The sequence below is a fragment of the Lathyrus oleraceus genome, chromosome 7 (assembly GCF_024323335.1).
Source record: "Lathyrus oleraceus cultivar Zhongwan6 chromosome 7, CAAS_Psat_ZW6_1.0, whole genome shotgun sequence".
Classification (NCBI taxonomy): Eukaryota; Viridiplantae; Streptophyta; class Magnoliopsida; order Fabales; family Fabaceae; genus Lathyrus; species Lathyrus oleraceus.
The window spans coordinates 353,965,957-353,982,746 of record NC_066585.1 but is presented as its reverse complement, the minus strand read 5'-3'; positions in this window follow the sequence as shown (position 1 = coordinate 353,982,746).

The following is a 16,790-nucleotide window of genomic DNA, read 5'->3' as shown; positions in this document are numbered from 1 at the left end:
TCGTAATTATGTTTTGTGTAACTTAGTGCAAGGAAGGGAAGTCGTGATTTCAGGGAGGAAAGTGACCAACTGATGTAGAGCGGTATATTAGATGAATTAAGTGGGAGCAAGTTTAAATGTTAATCCAATATTGGAATGAGGAGATGGTTAAGACCGTGAAGTAGTGATAGTTCACACGAGAAAGAAGTTGCCAGGGAAGATAAGTCAGAAGAATGAATATGTCTGAGGTTTGAATCAAAGAGAATGCAAGTGTTGACCTAGGGGGTGATACAAGAAAAGTTTACTTGTGGACTGGAGGAAATTCGGGGGCAAATTTCAATTTAAGGGGGGGAGAATGTAATATCCCATATTCCCTTAAATGCTCAATTAGTTGTCAGTTGAGACCAATTGAGTTCCTATGTACTCTATCTATTATCAGTTGTAACAACTTGAGCTCATATGTGCTCTAAGTATTGTCAGTTGGGACCAATAGAGTAACCAGTGAACTCTGAAGTGATTAATTATTAATAAACAAGACAAACCAATATCAATAAGTACAAGAGAGGACATTTTTGGTAACATTAATAATTAGTCAATTGATACTGGAAGATAAAATATCAATTGAGATATTTTATATTACTACCTAATATTATAATATATATTAATTATATGTTATATATTTGTGTGGTGTGGAAAGGAAAAGAAAAAGTGGATAAGAATGAAGGAAAAGAGAGTTAGTAGATAAGAGAGAATGAGAGATATCAGAAAGAAAAAGAAAGGGGAGAGATAAGAACAAGAAAAAAGAAGAAGAAAGAAGAAGAGAGAAAGAGGAAAGAAGAGCTTGGAGGAAAAAGAAGAAAAAACCATGGAGGATCATCATCATCATCACTAACTTCATCTTCAAGGTGAGTTCTTAGATAGATTAGCCTTTGGGGGGAAATAATCTATGTTTTGGAAGTTAGGATTGGTATAGTGAAATGTTTTGTAAGAAATCAATTGGTTTAGTGAAATTTTGTGAGAAATCTCCATTCAATCAATTGACATGAATTAATTCTTTGGTAAATTAAAATATGCCACCAATGAGGATCAAACCCGGAACATCCTTGGTATAGTACAAGCCTTACCACTAGGCCAAGGATTTTGTTGTTAAATGTTTATGCAATGAATAAATGTTAATCTAAATCTTGATTAGGATAGATTGATGAATTAATTGAGTGTTATAACTCCGTTTTGGACACGGACGGATGCGTTAGAAAGATAACATAAAAGACTATTATTCTTGTACCATGTTATAGTATATTATGTGCCTTACAAATTCTATGAATCATATTATGATGAATGTTAAACGTCGTTATTGTGTTGAATGTGAAATAACATGTTTTAAAATCCTATGAGGACGAGTGAGGAAGCCTAGGAGAATAAATTGATTAATAACTTAGAAAGATAATCTAGGTTATGGAAATGGGTATGCGGTGATGCTTGGACGCAACGGTACCTAGGTGTGTATCGTGGACAAGTATTCACTTGATAATGAATCAATATGCTTTGTATGGAACATGTGTGGTTTTTATGTAATAAGGATGGACCATGTTATGATGCCATGAGAATTGATATGATATCATGAGAATTTATTAGATATTTTTAGTGAGGAACTTTTGTTCCAAAAGCCCTATTTTGGTGAGGAGCGTTGCTCCAAAAGTCCTATTTGTTATTGTGAATTAATCACGTATTCGGAATTAGGTTTGATGGTGCACATACGACTTCAAAGGCTTAGGTAAAGCAGTAAGTGGGGATGTGGCACCAATGGTTCATGCCTCAATTGGGTTTGAGCCCTAACCACGGCGGACGTGGGGGAAGGTGGACACCTAAGTGGGTTAGAGTCCCATACGGTGAAAGATACCCTAAGTGGGTTAGAGTCCCATACGGGTGACGGTCGCTTGAAATGAGTTTGGAACTCATAGAGGACCCAATATCCACCGCGAAAGTCGAATCATACGAGCATTCATGAACCGGGCCTGGCTTAGATGTAAGTCCGCTCGGGGATTGATGTTTTGTATATCCAAATAGTGATTTTGTTGAGTGGATGCACTCAAGTAACATGTTTCCATACATTGCGAATATCCCTTAGATACTTGAGTCTTAGTTATCTTGTGTGCATTATACATAAGTAACGAGAGATGAAGACTCGGGTTAGGATTTGATTAGAAAACCCTGTAGAGCCGAGTGGACCCATAGGATATGAGAACTCATTGAGATTATTATCTCATCCCATTATTGTTGTTATTTTTCAGGTATTCCTTGCAGGTGAATTCAAGAGAAGATATCTACTAATGTTTCAAGGGACGATGATTATCGTGATCTTCCGCTGTGGAGTTGTGTGCAATGAATATATTGCACATAGTTCTTAGATTTTTATTTTTATGCACCATTATATAACATGTCCCATTGCTGTTTTTAGTTTGGACATGTATTTATATTGATGCCATTAGACACTTATGTTGGATTAGTACCAACTAATAATACTTGTATGATATTATTCTAGATATATATTATACGGGTTGTTACACCAAGGATCAGGGTCTTACGGCCGAATTTTCTAGATGGATGTCGGTGGCTCCTGTTTTTACTTATACTCCTGCTTCAGGAATCCAGGTGTCGGCTGTAGTGAAGGCTCCATCTATAGAATATGGGTATTATCCTGAGTATAACTCCTGAGGTGGAACAATTGACTACTACGATAGATGGTTTTTCTATTCATGAACCTTCTATTCTTGAACCGTCTCGTTCTCCTGTCAAGAGGACTCGGAGTGATAGTTGCTTCTATTCCAAACAGTCTCACTTGTTGGAGAGTATTGAGCAGAAGGATCTTACTCATTTCTTCTGGTTTCACGCCATTTCCCGTCTCGGGTACCAAGCACCCTAGAGGAATTTTTTGTCATCGTGACTAATGAGGACTTGGCTTTAGTTTGGAGCTTATCTGCAACATACCTTGTTTAGGGATGGATCCCTGGTATATATGATAGTTGTTGGCTAGGACGATGTACTTGGCTCTAGAGACCTTTCTAGAGAACGGGATGATCTGATGGAGAAAGGTGAGGCCATTGAGCAGGGAAATTCTAAAGTTTAAAAGGAATTATCCATTATGTGAGCAAAAGCTTAGTCAATTAATTATTTCCAGGAATAGGAGATTCGTGCGGTCGTCCATCTACTTTAGTTGTTCAAATAACGAAGTTGACGACTTCTCTAGCTTATGTAGAGGAACGCTAGAAGAAGGCTTCTAAAGAAGTGGTTAAGGGGTATCGGGCGTTTGAAGAGGATCAAAAAGTTCTTTCGAGGAAGAAGAATAATCAGATCAATGTTTTGAAAGGCATTAAGGAGAGGGTGGCTTCTGCATGGAAGAGATCTCAGGAATCCATTCAACGGGTTGTGGAAGCCGTGTGTAAGGTCTAGGATCAAATGTTAGAGCATATGTGAGAGCTTTGTCTCGGGATTTCTGTCATTGTCGATCAACTGAATTCTTTTATAGCAGTACCTAGAGAAGATGTCGGAGGTGGTCCAGGCTCTTAGGAGCCAGGCACTGATGTTTGAGGGTTTCTTTGTTCCCCTTTCTATTTATTTTTATTTTCTCTTGAAAGATTTTTATCGAGCCACGGTTTGTGAACAACATTTAATGTTATTTATAGTTTTACCTTTCGCGTGTTTGTGTTTTTTGGTTTTTTATTGTGATCTTTACACCCGTTAAGGAGAGCTAGAGCTTGCTTTTGAGCCATGCTTTTTGTACAATTTGTTTGTGAAATTCTGGAACGTAAAGAACAAATGTCGTATACGATGTCAGGACACTAGAATGTAGAAGAAAATGTCAAGACATCGTAACAACACAAATAACAATAAACAACTTAAAGTAAATTGCATGAAGTAAATAACACAAGGTATTTGTTAACTCGGTTTGGTGCAATGTCACCTACATCTGGGGGCACCCAAGCCAGGAAGGAAATCCACTTTAATAGAATCAGTTTGAAGTCCTATGTAAACAAACTCCGATTTACAGTCTTTGCACCTAATAACTACCCGTGATATTTCTATCTAAGAATCTCCTAGATATGAGACCCCTCTCACTTCATCTCAATCACATAACTCATGATAACAAAGATAACAATCAAAGAGGAGACACACTCCAATAAACAGAATCCACTTATGCTTAAAAGCTTACGAGTGATTCACAATTACAACTCAACTATCAGTCCAGCTCTAGCATCAAGGTGATACAAGAGTGGCTCACAAACAACAATGAACATACTAAAACCTAATTCACACTATCACACATACAATATACCTTCTTAGTGTAGCGGTAAATTCATGACCATCAAGCTATGTATAAACTTGACGTTAATAAAACCAGAGTCGCCACCGCACTTTTATTGTTTCCAAAGGAAAAGGGAAAAGTACGAACAAAACCCAAAGATAAGAAGTTTTCAAATCAAAACTAATAAAATGCCAGAGATTACAGGTAAGGGGTTTGGTTACACAGGGGGAAGGTGTTAGCACCCAAAGTGTCCTAGGTACTCCTAGGGAGCCCTTTTTTATGTGTGTATGCATTTTTGGTATAAATGATGTTTGAGAAAAATAGAGTGTGGGGATGAGAAAATAATTCATTGATTATATTTTTGTGTTTGACAAGACCTTCGGTCTTGTGCCTACGTACCAACATAAAAATGAGGGATCAAAACCTCGTAGTTCGTGGTAACAATTTCAAAATGAGTGGGTTGATTTTAATAAAAGGTTAATAAGAAAGGCCCAAAAGTTTGAATTAAGTTGTTAGTTCTTTTTGTCTTTTGAAATTTTAAGTCAATATGATTAGATTTATTTACAAGTTTGATTTAAGAAAAAAAGAAAGTTCAAAAATTCAATGGCATAAGGCTAAAGTTTCTACTTGAAATGAGGTCTAAGTTTGAAATCACAAGCAAAGAAAGTTTTTGAAAAGGGGGAGAGATTTGAAATTTAAGAAGTGGGAGGAGATGAAGAGGCTATCCTAAGCAAAAAATTAAAAGTTAAGAGTTGAAAATATCTAACCAATGGGATGCAATCCAATAGACAAGAATGTCATATAGAAAACCCATTTTCCCTTTGGACTTTGAATCAAGCTATTATCAACAAGCAATCAGTAATATCAGACATCATTAAGATCAAGTCATCAAATAAAGATAGTCACATCCAAGCAAGCAAATCCATAGCTAGCAGTCTTCTTTGTCTTCTCATGTATCATATGGAATACTCCTTGATTAACTCAGAATAAAGCATTAGACACAAGATCAAAATAACAATTTGCACCAAGATAACGTAGCAGATGAATTCAAATAGATCTTAAGACTTGCGTCAGATGAAGGCCCAGTTCACAATAACTTGGTCTAAGAATGTTGGCATTGACCAAGTCCTTTTTGCACAGGGAATGTTGCCTAATCCTAAGTTCAATAGTTCAGATCAAGATCAACAGTCCACCAAACATTTTTTTAGGGTTTTTGTTGTTTATTAAGTATTTTAAGGTCCTAAGACCACAAACACAATCAAAATATACAAACAAAATATATACAATCACAATATATGGCTCAAGTGAGCAAAGTGAAAATGTCATAAACATAAAAAATGAAATGAAATATAAATGGCAGTGGATGATAAATGACTAGAAATTAAATTGCATAAAGTAAATGACTTGAAAGTAAAGCAATATTAATAAGAGTTAGTCAAATTTTAATCAAAGTTAATTGAATGTTAGTAGTGTTTTTCTTTTTAATTGATTAGGTCATTCCTTGGAGAACACTCAACCATCTATTCACAAGTATGAATCCTTGAACCAAGACATCTTCCATAGGAAGGAAAAAAGGCCAAGTTTCCACATAATACCATGAAAGATGGGAGACTTACAATCTCATTTACTAGAATGTTATGCCTTTATGGTCAAATTTAGCTCTATGTTAAGAAATCGTAATTGGACTTATGTAGAAGTCACAACTATCTGAGGCCGAGCAATGAAAATTTAGGTGTTAATGCATGTTAGAAATTTGGTATAATAAACCAAACTCCTAAAACATACCACACACTAAAATAAAGGATCAAGAGGGATGAACCTATCTCATCCATACTTGTATTGGTTCATCTAACACAAAGTCATTGATGAACCATTAGCCTTAGGATATTTGAGATTTCATCGGTCAATGAAAAGAATAGGAAAGAATAGGGATGAAGATGAAGGGGGGAGGGGAATGAGAGAAACACAAATTGGTCATGGGAGGAAATTTATCAAATTAAAATCATTCATTAATTTTGGGAGATGAAATGTACATTTCATCAATCCCCTAAATCCAATAATTTTAATCCAACAAAAGTCAAATCAACCTTGACCAAGGCCCAAACAAATAGTCAAACATCACAAATCCATAAAAATGGCTCAACATAATTTTTACACAATTAATCAATTAAAAATCAAATTTAAAATGCATTAAAATTCAATTTAATTTGTTCAAAACCTAAAACCTCTTCAAAGCACCAAATAATTGGCCAAGAGATTTATCCTAGGTCAAACAAGGTCAAAGGACCTTAGACAAAAAATTTCATCATTTTTGAAATGTCAGAAGTATTTTTAAACAATTAAAAATATGCACAAAAGAATTTAATTCATGAAAAATATCAAAATTAATCCAAAATATAATTTTAATTCAGAAAATGAAAGAGGAAAATATTTAAAGATTTTTGGTGAAAGTCCCATATTTTTTGGATTAAAAAGGAAATTATTATGAATTAATCAAAATAAAGCAATTAAGTGAAAAATCAGAAAATACAAAAAAACAAGGGTCATCAGATCTCCCTCATTAATTGAGGTGGCAGATCTGATGGCCACGCGCGAGCTATCTACGGTGCACCTCAGTCAATGCATCACACGCGTGGTAATCACAATGGGAGGTTGAGATTAAAACATTTGAACATGATCTGATGGTTAGGAGGCGTGCCAACACACCACCGGAGCTAGGCTCCGGTCTTCTTCTCTAGTGACCCTCATCGGACTAGTCCATCACCAACCACCACTAAAATGAAAAACAAGGACATGGATTTAAAGAAAAAATGCTCAGGAGCTCGAATCTGACCTCAATTTTCTCCAATTCCAAGTATATAAAAAGATACAGGGATTTGAATTTTGAGGATCATGAACTGAGTTGCTTCGATTTAACCTCAAAGCAATTCAATCTTGTTTCCTACATTGGTAGGACTTCAGCCAACCAAAAATCACAAAGAATAGTGAAGAATTGAGGGAGAATCGAAGAGATGAAAATTCTAAAAAATTACCTTCAAGGGAGCTTCAACCTTGCTTGATCTCGATCCCAATTGTGCTTGGCTTTGTTTCAGAAGCTTGTAGGAAGTGATTAAGATCAGAAAATGTCTTGGACTCTTGGAGTTTCAATCTCAAAACAGAATGAGATTTGAAGCTTGATTTTCAAATGAAAACCTTCAATATTATCCTTTAATGGTGAGGGTTTGGATCGCAGGTTCAAAGCTTGGGCATTTGGATTTGGCATGAAGGAGTTATGCATTTTAGAAGTTGAGGAAAATCACTTGTTCAATGGTAATGGCCCAAAATGACCTATAATGTTTCCTCTTGGAACATGCTCTTGCAAGTTGAATTTGAACTTATTCCAAACATAAAAGTTGGAGAGGACATCTAAAATTTGATCATGAAACTTGAATGGATTTCATCTCATAAAAATTGAGCAAGTTATGGGCTTTGGAAGTTGACCTTCTAACTAGGGTTCAAACAAAATGACCTATAATATTTCACCATAAAAAATGACTTTCCAAGCAAAACTAGATCTTGACTTAAACATGAAAGTTGTTTGGAATGTCATTATGAGTAACCTTTATCTTGTAATAATTTTCATATGACAAAAATTGTAGGAGATAGGGTCTAGGGAACCCCAGTTTTGACCAGTTGACTTTCTCTGGTCAACCACCATGAACTAACTTGCAAACTTGTTATTCTCTTGATCTTTGGAACTCATGGAGGATAATATATGTATAAGATTATGTAATATGAAGTATACCTTGAAATATTTGATCAAATGATGAATAAACTTGTTGAGGAAGTCACATAAGATACCCAGATGAATTAGGGCTTCCAAGGCAAACAAGCTTTAAACTCTTGATGATTTATTGATCAAAATGATATGTGAAAACCATGGGGATCCATATATGATTTCTAGAGTCAAAGTAAACCATTTATTGATTGGTCTCCTTGCATTTAGGGTCTTAAACGCTATATATGAGCTTGATGGAGCATGGGTGAACACACACACTACCTACAAAAGTAACAAACTATACATTGGAATATTTTTGGTATTTTGGTTAGTAAATAATAAAAAACAAATTATGATACAATTAAATATGCTTGGTGACCTCTCCCAATGCAAACTCATTGAATGAGGGGTAAGGAAGATGGAAAGGTGTGATCCTAATGCCAATGTATATGATGAGATGGCATGAGGGATCTTAGGGTCAAAATTGGGGTCTTACACTTAGGTTTAGATTTTTTCTTTTAAATATCCTGAGATAAGCATGGGCTTAATGATCAATTCAGGCTAAACAAACAGCAGATCAATAACGATCTCCAGCATAAACTTCAGAAGAGAATAGAATGTTTCCTTAAAAGTTTTGAAAACCATTCTTAGGAAACACGACAAAGCTTGAACCAACCTTTGCTTCTTCTACAAACATATGTTTCTTGGACCGTATTATACGTGAATCATATCTTTGAAGAATCTTCATTGATCTCATGCTTGAAACAAATCTTCCAAGAATGTGAAACAAGGCACGCTACGATGTTGTACCAGCACTTTTTTTAAGAAAATGCGGCGAATCACAACACAACCAACCTAACAATCTCCCCATTTGGAAAATTTTGGCTAAAACAACCTTTGCATAACTCATCTTACATATACCAATAAACTTGCACAAACAACCAAGAGCATGAGGGATACACTAACATACTTATCTTTAAAGAAGGTAAAACTTCATCATTACCTCAAAAGAAAAAATAATGCATAATGAAAATTGGAACTTCACCAAGACACATCAGAGGCATACACGACAGAAAAAGATAAAACCCAACCTCACAAAGCACAACATCAGAGAAAAACAAACTCTCACAAAAATAATCTTCTTCGAAGAAAAATAAATTATCACAGTCAGGATGTCAAGACATCATGTATGACCCCACATGCAACCATACATCAAACACATTAACTAGCACTACATTATCATGGCATCATCAAGCTAGAAAAGAAACTCAAGCTCCCTTCAATGTCATGACCGCTCCACAACCTTTCTCCATGTGGGTATACACATAATCGGGTTGATCGAGCCAAACGCTGGAATAAACACCGATTCATTCTAGTTGTTATTGATTACTTCACCACGTGGGTAGAAGCTGCTTCTTGCACCAACGTGACGAGACAAGTGATCGCACGGTTCATCAAAAAAGAGATTATTTGTCGCTACGACATTCCTAATAAGATTATCACTGATAATGAGTTGAATCTAAAAAAAGTAATGGAAGAGTTATGCGAAAGTTCTTAAATTTGAACACCATAACTCGTCACCCTACAGACCGAAGATGAATTGCACAGTATAAACAACCAACAAAAATATCAAAAAGATTGTCCAGACAATGGTAAAAACCTACAAGATTGGCATGAGATGCTACCATTTACACTACATGGCTATAGAACTTCAATTCGGACTTCGACATAAGAAACCCCTTTCTCCCTGGTATATGGTACAGAGACAATACTCCCTATCAAAGTTTAGATCCATCCATTAAGAGTCTTCATGAAAACTAAATTGAATTGGGCGGAATGGGTACAAACCAGATTCGATAAATTAAACCTCATAGAAGAGAAGCAAATGGTTGCAGTATGCCACAGACAATTGTTTCAGCGAATGTTGAAGAAAGTGTTCGACAAGAAAGTTCATCCTCGCCTGTTTGAAGAAGGTGACCTAGTGCTCAGGAAAATCTTACTCATCCATAAAGATCCTCCCGCCAAATGGAGCACAAACTACAAAGGGTCGTACGTCGTGAAAACGGCCTTCTCTAACACAGCCTTAATTCTCACAACCATGGATGAAATGGAGTTACCACAACCTGTGAACTCCGACGCAGTCAAGAAATACTATGCCTAGAAAAAGAGGATAAAATCCCGCTAAGTTGAAAACCCGAGAGGGAGACTTAGGCAAAAATTATGGCGTCCCGGTGGATTGAAAACTAGAAAGAGCAATCCATGCAAAAATTAGGGACTTGTATAAAATGATAAAACCCGATAAGTCGAAAACCCAAAAGGACGACTTAGGCAAAAAAATGGTATATCATCACAGTGGACTAACACTCGAAAAGAGCGGTCTATGCAAAAATTAGGGATATGCAAAAGGCATATGACTGTAGCACTTAAGTCATACTACAAGAAGAACTCAGATGTGAATAATCAATTCAATCATCATCGTCAGAAGCAAAGTATTGTGACCTCACGGAGCTAGGAGTAGTAGCACGTGTCGGGTTCAATAAGAACATGAATAATCTGTTTCATTGCCATATTTTTTTCTTCCTTTATCAGTTTTCAATAATCTCTTCTTACAAGAATTATTTCCTTATGTATTATTGCCCATTTACATATCAAGTTAAACAAATCAAGTTTTTGTTTCTTCAAACCTTATTACTTGTTTTTAATTTTTTCCTGCTTGATTGGAAAATGTCAATTATATTTTAATAATGCATTGAAACATTCGGTATAATAAAAAGCTTTCAAAAACATGTTTTACTTTGATTTCGAAACATCAAAGGGACTGTAGTCTTCCAGTAATGCATCCCAAGCATGACGCAAGGTACTTAATCAATTAACCAGCACAAAAGTCTCTTCCTTTCAAGTCATATAGAGAAGTCTCAAAAAGCAAGAGTATCATGGCTTGTTCCATGGACATATCAAAGTCTCAAGGGGTCGGTGAGTCGAAATGTTACGGAAACCTCGATTCCCATAATTCCCCGCAATTTCGCATATTCATAATGCATATCATAAAATAGGTGTTAGCCCAAATAATGCATCATGCATAAGCACACATATCACTTTAAAAAACATGCATTTGCATGAACATGCGTAACATGACATGGGATTTGTGACCGCTCTTAGAAGTCCAATCCCCATCTATATCAATATAATTCCCCAGGTAGGGATACTTATTGGGCTTCCCCAGTAACTAATCTTTCCACGGGCACCTTTCAACAAAGGATTTACCTAGCAAGCTTACACGCCGAGAGTCTTCACAAAAACATACCCAGTAAATCGGTCATCCTGAATGATCGTTATCAACCAGTGAGCAGGTGTATGCCTCTCATATTCACAGTTTAGCAACCTATCCCTCATACAGGATAAGTTCCACCAAATACACAGGGTTTCATCAAATAACGATCGGAGGATCGTCAGAGTCCTACCAAAATTCCAAAATGATCGGATGGTCATAGGAATCATAACGACCAGAGGATCGTCAGAGTCCTACAAAAATTCCAAAATGATTGGATGATCATAGGAATCATAACAACCGGAGAATCGTTAGACTCCTATAAAAATTCCAAAATGATCGGATGATCATAGGAATCATAACGACCGGAGGATCGTTAGATTCCAACCAAAATTCTAAAATGATCGGATGATCATAGGAATTGCAACGACCGGAGGATCATTAGAGTCCTAACAAGATTCCATATGATCGGTTGATAATATGAATTGCAACGACCGGAGGATCGTCAGAGTCCTACCAAGATTTTAAATGATCGGATGATCATAGGAATTACAATTGCCAGAGGATCGTCAGAGTCCTACCAAGATTCCAAATGATTAGATGACCATAGGAATTGCAATGACCGAGGATCGTTAGTGTCCTACCCAGTTCCCGTAAAATGATCGGATGATCATAAGAATTGTATGTAAGCTTCATCTGGGCGGGCTGAAACTTATCAAAGGGGTTATATCAAGGGTTTATCAAGAAATGACTGGAGGATCGTCCGAGTCCTACCCGATTTCTGTAAAATGATCGGATGATCATGAGAATTGTATGCAAGTTTCACCCAGATGGGCTGAAATTAATTAACAAGGTATAATTGGGGTTCCATCATAGGTTAGTTTGGATACCAACAGAGCATCAAGGATTGTTCAATCCTTGCTCATTCCCAGAATCTACTAACTACGGGTTCAAAATTAGGGTCCCTCTCTATATTTAATCAGCTCTTCCCGAGAGGATAAATGCTTATTGTCATCATTCTCCCAGTTTAAAGCTTATTAAATAGGTGCATGTGTCGTACCCCATATTTTGACCACCCTTCTCCTAACTTAGGATCTAGATCACCAACATATTTAGAGCCCATATAAGTCGTCTGGTCAACCCCAATGACCTAAAAAGTCAAAGGGGAATCATTTTAACTTTTTTTAAGTCTCTGATCCCATTTTAATTAACTGTTATTTTAGGATAATCTAGAGTTTAGTTTAACATAATATTTTGTTTTTCTTAGAGCCTTTAGTTATTAACCATTAAAAAATTTAATTAGTAAGATTTTTTTTTAATTAAGGAATTATAGTTTAGGGGGTTGCACTAATTAAAGATTAATATTATGAAATTAATTAGATATTGATAAATTAAATTCATTGGATTTTGATTAATTAAATTAGTTGGATTTTGATTAATTAAATTAATAAAATATTAATTAATTTATAATATTAATTAAATTAATTGCATTTTAAATTAATGTATAATTAAATTATTTTTGAATAGGTTAGTTAAGTTAATTAGATTAGATTAGATTAGTTTATAGTATTAATTAATTTAATTGGATTAATATTTTATTGATAGTTATTTTTTCAAATTTTATTAAAATGGTGATGATTTTTTTATTTGTTGTGGTCGGTTAAGGTGTTGACCAAGTCAAGTCCAGGCCCATAATCCAATTGGGTCAAGCAAGACCCAAAGTCCATCGCCGAACCGGGTTAAGCTCATGACCCAGGTTCATCGCCAATTCCCCAGAAACCATAATCTGCGTGCAGTTTGAAACAAAAATGAATAAAACAGCTTGCAATTCAATTCGATCAAAACCATCTAAATTTATATATACATTACATGATTCTAGTTGCAAGGGAAATCATACAAATACATCAAATCAGAAAACCCTAATTAAATCATATCAATCAAATAAATAAATAATTCTAATCAAATAATGAATCTGATTACATCAAAAATTCCCTAAAACAAATTGGATAATTGAATGTTAAACTTAATCCTAATGCTACAAAAACTTAAGATTAAAACATAAAAGGGACACACAAAAAATCAAAACCCAAAAGCTATTGCTGCTGCAAACCTAACCAAACACGAAATCTCTTTGCAACCTTGATACTTAGGATCCTTTGCCTTGAAGCCCTAAGTAATCAGAGCTCAACCTCCAACTTTAATCCCATTTTGAACCTCACAATATAAGAAGAAGAAGGAGAAGTCAGAAGAGGCGGATCAAAAGGAAAAAATAAAATTATTCGAAGATTAGAAAGTTGTTACCTTTTGGCCAGAGAACGTCTCATCTCCGTAGGTTGGTAACTTGCAATCCTTTCTATTTGATTATTATTATTTTCCCGACTTGTGTATGTTTCTTATGTATGAATTGTAGATATAGGGTTTTGTTCTATTTGATTAGGGTTAAGGGTTTGAGGGGATATTTGGTTACAAACAAAGTTGGATTTGTTGTTTACGGTTATCGGGGGTTTGATCTGGGTGGTTTATGAATGAATTTGGGTTTAAGTTAGGTTAGGGTTAGGGTTAGGTTGAGGAAGAAAATGAAGATTCATCTTCTTCGTGGTTAGGGTTCATCCAAGAGGGTAAGGTTTCTTCATTTTTGGGTTAGGTTTCATCCATAAAGAGGTTAGGGTTAGGGTTCCATGTTAGGGTTCTTGATCTGGAAAATTTCTTGGTTGGGCGTTTGAAGGTATGAAGATCCCGATTGAACTTCAATTGGAGATATGGGTTTGGTTGTAGTTTTAGGGGCGACTTTGGGCTGAGGATGCTGGTTGGGGAAAGAATCGGGGTGAGGGAGAGAGAGAGCATCTAGAGAGAAGTCATAGTATATAGAGAAAAAGAATAATAAAATGAAATGGATGAAAGGATTTTTGAATAAATACCTCCTCCACGTTCCCTCTGATGCATGCCAAGTGGCACTCGGTGAGGCTCCCGATCAGTTGACCATCTAATTTAACTGATGGTCCTCTGCCACACGTTTATCATACATCTCATGTTAACTATCAATCTGGTCCCTCCATTGTTATTACTTTGACTAAGTATACTCGTCCAACGCGCCATAAAAGATCTGCTTAGACTTCGTTGGATTAATCCAAAGCTTCTGGATGAGAGCCAATCGATGACTCTCTTCATGGACTCCCTGACTACAAGTTAGGCTCAGAGTCTAATAGACTATATCCCCTTACTGTTAGCACCCCCTAGTTAGAGGCCCATTTCTAGTATAGTTAAATATACACCCCCACATTTTTATTTATTTAGTTATTTATTCATTTTCTTTATCTTTGTTTTCTTAATAAATATTATTATTAGGTTAATTCTTGATTAATGTAGGATTAGTATTAATACTTATTTTAATTAGGTTGATTAAAAAAATAATTAAAAAAATTAATTAAAGTTTTTATCTTATTAACAAGAAATACAAAAAAATCATCTAAAATCTAATTAATATTTTTTTAGGATAATTTTTATGATTAATGTTATGACTAATATTAAGAAAGAAATTAGGGTTAATTAAGCTAATTAGATTACTCAATAATTAGGGCTAAATAATTAAGAAAAAATATTAAAAATATAACATTGCATAATTTTCTATTTTTATTAGATAAATATATGTACAAATATTATTTTCCTAAACTAAATTAACTATAACATTTTGCAATTAACAAATTCAATTAAAATCAATTCCACATAGTCAAACTATAAGTCCCCTGGCTATGTGTATCGAAGCATTTTTTTTTAAATCGAACATCTCTATCCCTGATATGTTGAGATTTTTCACAATCTAAAAATATGAAACAAACAATCATTTTCTAGACGAACTACGGTACTCTGATTCTTCATATTACTTGAGGTACGTAGGCATAGGGTTGTAAAACTCTAGCAAGTACAATAACCAAAGAAAAATTTTGTGTCCTTCCTTCTAATCAAACATTTTTCTTTTAATAATGATATATCCTTTGTAAATAAATAAACTAAGCAGATAATAAATAACATAAGAAAACATTACCTTAGGCCCGAATAGTTCTCGTATGATCCCCATTAATGTTATTAGACAAGAATATCCAATTTATGCTCTATTATTTGTCATTATTATGGAATACCTGAATAGGTGCCTTCACAAAATGTAGAGGAACCCTAATTTTAACCATCACGCCAAGTGTGAAAAGCTTCACATTACTAACCTTTCTTTTGCATATGATTTACTTTTATTCTTGAGAGGAGTCTGTTGATCTTATGATGGAGGCTTTCAACATTTTTTCTGCATCCACTAGCCTCAAACTCAACCCGACAAAGTGCAAAATTTATTTTGGGGGTGTGGACGTGAGTGCAAAGCAGGATATCATGAAGCTTACTACCTTTGGAGAGGGGCCTCTCCCCTTCAGGTATCTCGGGGTTCCTCTGACCTGTAAAAAATTATCCATCTATCATTATATGTCGCTGATTGATAAGATAATGAGTAGAATTAATCAGTGGAGCACCAAACTTCTTAGTTATACAGGGCATGTTCAACTTATCAGAAGTGTTACTTTTTTCATTATGAACTATTGGATGTAATGCTTTCCTATCTGTAGCGGTAAATTTGTGACCATTGAGCTATTGGTTAGCTCAATGTCAATAAAACTAGAGTCGCCACCGCACTTTTATTATTTCCAAAGGAAAAAGGGAAAATCACAAACAAAACCCAAAGATGAGAGGTTTTCAAATCAAAACTAATAAAATGTCAGAGATTACAGGTAAGGGGGTTGGTTACACAGAGGGAAGGTATTAGCATACAAACTGTCTTAGGTACTCCTAGGGAGCCCTTTTTGTGTGTAAGTGTTTTGGTTGAAAATGATGTTTGATAAAAAAGAATGAGGGGATGAGAAAAGAATTCATTAATTATATTGTTGTGTTTGACAAGACCTTTGGTCTTATGCCTACGTACCAACATAAAAATGAGGGATAAAAACCTCGTGGTTCATGGAAAAATTTTCAAAGAAATGGGTGGATTGATTTTAACAAAAGCTTAAATATATTTTGTTATCAAAGGGAGAATACTCAACCAAACATCCACCGATAATGAGTGCTTTACAAGATTTAAGAGGGATGGCTCCAACTTGGATTTAATCAACAAGTGTGCCACTAACCCCTAATAAATGGAAAGACTTATGATCACAATATCATGGAAATGGGAGAATTATATCTCTACCAAAGATAACTCAAATCTAAATGCTATATTTTGAAAAGTTTAAAAAGAAGAGGCACAAAAATGGCCAAAAGATTAGATGAGGTTGCTAGTTCTTTCTTTTGAAATTAAATTCAATATAGTTAAGTTTATTTACAAGTTTGATTTAAGAAAATGTTTTGAAAATTCAATGGCATAAGGCCAAGGTTGCTATCCATTAAAACATGTCTAAGTTTGAAATCACAAGCAAAGAAGGTTTTGAAATGAGGGAGAGATTTTGAAA